The sequence below is a fragment of the Protopterus annectens genome, chromosome 11.part0 (genome assembly GCF_019279795.1).
Source record: "Protopterus annectens isolate FY-2018-M chromosome 11.part0, PAN1.0, whole genome shotgun sequence".
In the NCBI taxonomy this organism is placed as follows: domain Eukaryota; kingdom Metazoa; phylum Chordata; order Ceratodontiformes; family Protopteridae; genus Protopterus; species Protopterus annectens.
The window spans coordinates 1,236,301,123-1,236,308,622 of record NC_056745.1 but is presented as its reverse complement, the minus strand read 5'-3'; positions in this window follow the sequence as shown (position 1 = coordinate 1,236,308,622).

The window sequence follows — 7,500 nt, the reverse complement described above, 5'->3', positions numbered from 1 at the left end:
GATGGCCACAGGTGGGATTAATCAACACATTCCACACTCATGGACATGGAGAAGTTCTTAGCATATTTGCTGGTGGAACAGAACACTCACTAATACCGAGTGGATTACTGGACATTGGCATCAAAATTATTCTACCATCACACATCTAACTGGATAATGCACCAGGTGACTATGCCATTATATATGTCTCACTTACTGCAGCATACCATTACTATCGCCTGTCATATGTTGAATACAGATAAATCATTCTTGCAGGCAGATCTGGACTTCAGCAGCAAGGTATTCCACACAGGGTAAATGTACTTGCATTCTGTGCATGTCTTCTAATTGCACTGTAGTTGCAGCACTTGGAAGTGGGATTGTCAATAATTAGTACTGATATACAAAGGTGTTTCTGCCTGCTTTCTCAGGTGATATGGTATTTGGGTCCTGCACTTTCTTTGTTTTAACAAGTAACATAGTTTACCAGTCCTCCACCATGAATCTGGGTAAGACTGATGTCAGTGATGCACGGGGGCTTGATGATGATGATGATGATGACAATGGTGATGGCAGTCAAAGCATGGCACAGACAGCAGGCACAGTGTCATCATCAGCAGTGTTGCCTGTTGTGGACACGTCACCATACAAATCTATGTGAGTGCTGGTGAATCCACTGAATGTGGGGACAATGCTAGTAAGTGGTAGATTGGCCACCAGCAATGTCATGGGTCTTGTTCCTTGCCTGAATTGTGTCACAGTGACCATTACACAATAGAAGTGGAGGTCAGTCTTTCAATCATAGGACAATGGCACTGTCATCACTGTAGAGCTGATGATGAAGTGCATGGGCTATGAGAAGACTTCCATGAGTGATTTTCACAGAAAGCTACAATGTTGACCAAGCACCAGGAGGACTGTACATCCTCAAGAGGTCTGTGTGCTGCTGTTGTAAACCTGGGCTGAGATCATCCTATTGTGTCTATCCTTCTACTGCAGTAGAGAAATTCTATAGGGTCACATACTGTTATGTCTTCCTTGTCTGCCACCAGCGCTGATAGTGGAGGATGTCATGCCACAGCTATGCACTCAGGCATGGGGTATGTGATGGTAATTACTATGGCATGGCTGCTGGCCTTGCTCACAGAGCTTGTTATCCTCTGTGATAGCAGGTATTTGTGTCTATGCCATTCCACAGAGAGGACACCCCAGTAGACTTAGATGCTTGTGACCTGTGCCATTATTATCTAAGGATCACCATAACCTGTTGCAGATACATACACACAAAGCAGCAGCTTCTGCAGGGACTTTTTACTCTCCAAACACACTTACCAACAACATTTGTAACTTTTTCATACCTACAATACTCAGGAAGTACCACCCTCTCACTACACAGTATTCCAAGCTCCTCACAATTACCAGGTTTTATACAACGACCCCCCCCCATTAATATTCCAAAATGTGCACGCTGATTGGTCAGCATGCACGTTATAAATCAGACATATTAATGGAAAAAGGTCTGGTCTCCCAGACTTTTTCCATTAGTATAAGTCTTTTTTACAGCAACGGAGAACGCAAGATCTCCATTGCTGTTTAGACACTGTTTCACTATGTTAAAGGAGTTTAACATAGTGGGACAGCTTTAAAAAAAGTAACAGAGATCTTCCTTTCTCCGTTGCTTTTTTTAAAGCTGTCTTGCTATGTTAAATGGGTTTAACATAGCGAGACAGCTTTAAAAAAAGCAACGGAGATTCTCCATTGCTTTTTTTAAAGCTGTCTCACTATGTTAAACTCCTTTAACATAGCTAGACACTTCGTAAAAAGCAACGGAGATCTAGCTTTCTCCATTGCTTCCACCCACAGCTCTGATGTACTGCATAAGCTTATGCATGCACAGTACATCAGAACTGCCGCTGACTACCTTACAGCTGTGGAAGGGCAGCAAGGAGGTATTATACAATGCCATTATTTAAGAAAAGTAAGTATTTTTTTCCTTAAATAATGTCATTGTATAATAGCAGTAACCCACTTCTGGGTGTGGGTAATGCTGGATTTATCCACAGTTGTCTTTGTTTGGCCACTCAGGCTTCGCCCTTGTGACCAAACCACACCAACCATGGGTAAATCCAGCATTACCCACACCCAGGTGTGGATTATTGCTATAAAGACTCGCACTCACATCCACATTACTAGCCCCAACCACAATGTGCCCATTGCTGACACCTGTCACTGTACCCCTTCACACCTCCTCATATGATGACAACTGTGCCCTGCCCCTCAGTGCTCTGTTACCAGGGTATCAAAACCAGGGTATCTATTCTCTGACACACAGAATGGCAAGTCAATGCACTTTATAGCATAGCCCGGTTGTAGCATTATATGCACACTACATTGTGCTGTTTGTTTCTGAATCCTGCCCTATTATTTCCTGTGTAAAATGGAACTGTCTGGGAGAGTTTACCTATGTTTTTGGTCCTGCATATTAAGACACTGATTATCTTGGAATATGCTGACAACTTCTGTGCTAACAGTGTTATGTTCTAACTGCAAGAATATTTTATCTTTCTCTTTGGAAATTGATACTACAAAAAGATTTCTGATAAGAAATCTTCAATGCTTTTGGGCATCAAAAATGGTTGGGGGTGCCTTTCACTTTCTTTTTTCTTTTGTTTTTGTTAATGAACATTTTCATTGATTTAACATATACAAAATATTTACACAAATGAAGAAATTCAATGTTACATACTTTTACGGTTTACTATCATTATGTCAAGTCACAGGTGGACGAGTTTTCATATGGTCGACACACTTCCACAAAAGTCAGACTGCAGAGTTTCATTATACCCAACAGAAGCACTAAATCTTAAAACTCTCTACTGCTCTGGACCCAAGAACAAGCATTCTAAAAGGGATTTGCATTTTTCTAACACCTAATATTAATATTGTTGCTGCACTGGTAGAATTAAAAATTTTCATTCGTAACTGAATTCGAATTTATTTTTTACTAATACAAGAAAAAGTAGTGAAAAGTCACTATGGGGGAAGAAAGGACTTTTGCCAGTATGTCCAAAGTCCTAAATGAGAGACACACACATCATTCTATGTAAAACAAGTAGGAGAGTAGTTATCATCTCATTCCAGGTTGATATACACTGGATTTCCCTGAAAAAATAGCAGCTCTTAAGCCAATTGTTAAAGCAAATTATCTTCTCTTTATAGCTCGGCATCAATGTTGATGAAGCAAGAATTCCACTCAGAACCAGAGTTTTACCTGCATCTATCACATGCCTAAAGAATTCTGACATGTCTGTCTGCAGGATTTTGCTCCCCTTGTCATTTATTCCCACTTGCGTCACCACCATGTTGCAATTAGTATATCTATATCTTGTGAAAGGGTTAAAAGGGCCATTGTAATGTCTGTGATCTTGGCACCCAAAAGGCAGCTGACAGTAACTCTGTCCTAGTCCAGGCTGGTGAGTTGGGAGTCTGTATGCCTGACAATTGAATCACTAATTGCTAATACATTTTTTTATAAGAATTTGGTTTAAACTTTTTATTAGAAGTTGGTACAGCATTATTTAATTGTGAATAACTTTGCTGTTGGTAGCATGTTGTTGCAGGTGTACATGGGACAGGTGCATTAAAGAACTTTCATTGAGGCCTGGTCTTACAAGTTCTAGGTGGTTTTGTAATTATTTTTTTATGGTGGCAGTGCATAACGTCTTAATGAGTTCTGTTTGAGAATGTGAAAGTAGTTGAGGTGAGGATATGAATATTTGATGCACTGCATATTTTTTCTTGGGAGGGAAGCCTCCATGTTAGCTATTTGTTTACACCTTAAAAAGACAGAGCTTTCAGTGTTTAGAAGGGTTTTATTATCAGTAAGCACCATGTAGTTGCTACATCACCTTGGGATACCAAGTGCTAGGAGGCTAGTAAAGGTAGAGGACACATTTTCTGGCCCTCCATATTTTCCAGTGCTTTAAGTGTTAGCTGACTAAGCACTCTAGTGTTAGTGATGTCAGCAAAGCCCCACATGAAGCACCAATGCTCTCAGCACCATGAAAACCAAAGAAGATTAGACAGGTGAAGATAAGTGCTAGTTAAAGCTGCCCTGGGGGGAATCATGCAGCTGTCAGCCAGGGGTGCAATTGTTGGTCTGGGAGAACTAATTAAAGGGAAAAATAAAAATGAGTACAGTACCCACTATTTAGCTACAACTACAGTGATGCTGCATGGAACAAAGCTCAGTGCTCATCCAAGATATAAATAGCAATTAAATAAAAGAAAAGAAACAAGAGATCCAACAAGCAAACAGCTCTGGAAGAATCAAGGTGCTTTGACACTTAGAGTGACTGCAGTTAATTTCAGTCACAAAAATAACTACTACAGTTTACAAAGTGGCCCTAGCATCAGGATAAACAAGCTGTCCTAATTTAAGAAAATAAAACAGGTAAAATGTAAATGTTTCAAAAACAGTTACAGCAACAGGAATAGCAAAATGAAACCAAGTGCAATATTGATTTTACTCCTCTCATGTCTAGAAACTTGGAAAATTCATCACATTAGGATGCAACATCACTAAATCAGTGCAAAGACTTCGAAAATCATAAAATTAAGTTGAAAATGTTTCCAGAACAGTATGCACTGTTGGGGTCGATATCAGTTAATTGAACTCTTATTTTAGCGAACACTGTTTGATCGAACCCTTTTAATCGAATGTCCTATTTGCCAAAGACTTTAATCGTCAAAGTTAATTTTGTCGAATTATTTTTGATGACCAACACCTGGAACATAATAACCAAAGTAGTAACTCCCACCTAAACCTGCCCACCATCCAACAATCGGTGATAGTTGATTACTATTTATAGTGAGGGTGGTATGAATATCCATAGTCTATTCCTAGTTTAACCCTTTTCATCAATGTAGTGCGATCTCGGAGTTGGTATATTTAATTTGAGGGAGGTGTGGGTGGTGAAGGCCCCCCCACAAAAGTGAAGAAGAAAAACTGGTTGCAATTTTTAAGTTTTAAGTAACTGAAGCTATGCCCACTTCTGAGAAGATCGGTCTGCCAGATTATATAGTAATGCAATCTCTAGAAAGTCCCCCAGATTCAGCAATGCTCCATGTAAGAATAGAGCTATTCTTACATGGAGCATCCCGTATCCATATAGAACAACAGCACGCCTTATATATGCATGAAGGCATGCTGCTGTATTCCTACACAGACATTGGTCTGTGTATGAGTGCAGGGGGTGTGTCCGAGAGCAGTGCTCTTACAATATACACGCCGCCTGCACTCCAGAGTTGCTGTATGGCAAAACAAAAGCAGCGAAAATGTCCTCGGACACCTGTTAGTGTCCATGGACATACTTCTCAACCTCTTAGAGCAAAAAGTCTGGACAAAGCCTAAAATGATGGGGGGACAAATAGGGGCAGATATTAAATACTGTTCATACAAACCTTGAAAGTTGATAGAATAATAGGTTTTGCATTAGCATGAATTTTCTGAAGGATGTGAATTCTTAAACTCAAATGTTTGTCTGTATGTAATGACTTCAAGCCTCAGCTATTTGCCAGAAATGCACAGATTTTAGGAGGAACACACCAAAATATGAGGCAAAGATCTGAACATTCTGTGAAAATCTGTACAGTTGAGAGGTATTTTGTGGAGCTTACCTAACTATTCTTGAAATGTGTACAGATAGTTGACTCATATATTTTAGTGTGTTCCTCATAAAATGTGTTCCTCCCTGACTCCACAGGGACCAAAACATTAAGTTAATGCAAAATCTATGTATTCAATCAACTTTCTAAATTTGTAAGAGCAATACACAGATAATGGTGCAGAAAGCAATGTGCGAACCCCTACAGTAAATAAAAATAAAACACATATGTATTATTTTTTTTTCTGTCTGCAATAAAATTTAAGTGTAGCTGAGTGGGAGTTTGCGTCACACAGCTATGCTCAGCCTAGCTTACACATCCCGATGAGCTAAATACAAATATATGGCCAAAACTGTGTAATGTGAATTGCATAGTGCTTCCAGCTTTTGCTTAGCAAACAGGCATTCGTTGTTTGAGTCCCCATTCAATCCATGCATTTCTATCTGTTAAAAAAGCACAAAAATATATTTTATCAGTAGGTAGCGAATAATATATATATTTGTTAACCAGGGTAGTATAGTAGGTCTAAATGTGAGATGTCAGTGTAGCACAGATATGAAACCCCCATACAGCATAGCCACAAAATAATGTATTGTAATGAAAGCACATAGGGGATGTTATGGAAGGTAGACGATACATATCATAATATGGCATTTATGAGGAATCAACCCCATAATGCTGATAGTCTGTAAAAGGAAAGCTGAACAATGCTAACTTGTACTCAGCTATGTTTAGCCAGTATAAGCATTGCATAAATGTAAAATCTAAGTAAGAATTAGCGTAGCTAAGCAGATTTGCACACTGGTAAGCAGTGCTTAGCATCTACCCCTTTAAGCTATGCATATACCAGCTAAGCAGGTATGTCCAGTGCTTAGCTTAGCATATTCAAAACCATCCAATCACAGCAAAGGGCAGGAAATTGGCCATATTTAAACCTTGCAGGTGGGAATACAGCTCATAACTGGTTGTAGCGCCCCATTGTAGGGACTATGGCTAGTATTGGAGAGGGTGTGCACTTTTGGGTACAGCGCTGGGGCATAAAGGAGTCCAGGGTCATGGTTGGACTCCATGTAAAAAAACATTTTCTGAGACTGCTGCAGGACCAGTACCAGGGCTCCCAATACAAAGCGGAGGCCTGGGAAAGTCTCACCTGCATTCTCACCAGTGCCACTGGCATCCCCTTGGGCTGGTGAGCAAATCCAGTACCACTTTGCTAACTTGAAACGGAGGAAGAGGGAGTTTTGGACCAGTGGGTCCAAGATACATGGCAGAGGGATGTCCTAGGCATGTGTAAGTATTAATATCAATAACTGTTTACCAAAGTCCAGCCTGTGTATGTGATTGATAGGTATGCATAACTGTTTATCTATATTCTTTACAGCTCCAGCTGAGTGGGCTGTGAACCAGGAAGACCATGCAAGTAGACTGCTAAGGCTGTGTCACGAGGCTCATGAGTAACAATCTAGCTTGTAGTATTCATACCAAATAAATATAAAGGAGTAGAATGTCACCTTGCTGTATTAAAAATGGGTATGGTTTGTACTGATGAAGCCACACAATATTGCAGTAATAGTGTCATATAGGTTATGTATAAATAAAACAGAAACTGCCTGTCAATAAAATTCAAAACCCTGGACTGGTTGTGCTTACTTTAGAATTGTATGAATTGAAATGTGTACAGGTTATGTATAGCAACTATAGCTCTGAAAGCATTAAACAATCAAGTCACATCTGACAAGGTTAGTACCTTTGAAGGACATGAGATTAACTGATATGAAATGTTTCATGCACCAAGATCTGATAGCTGAATAGTAATGTTGTGTTAACCACTGTTTTCCACAATGTGCTATGTCA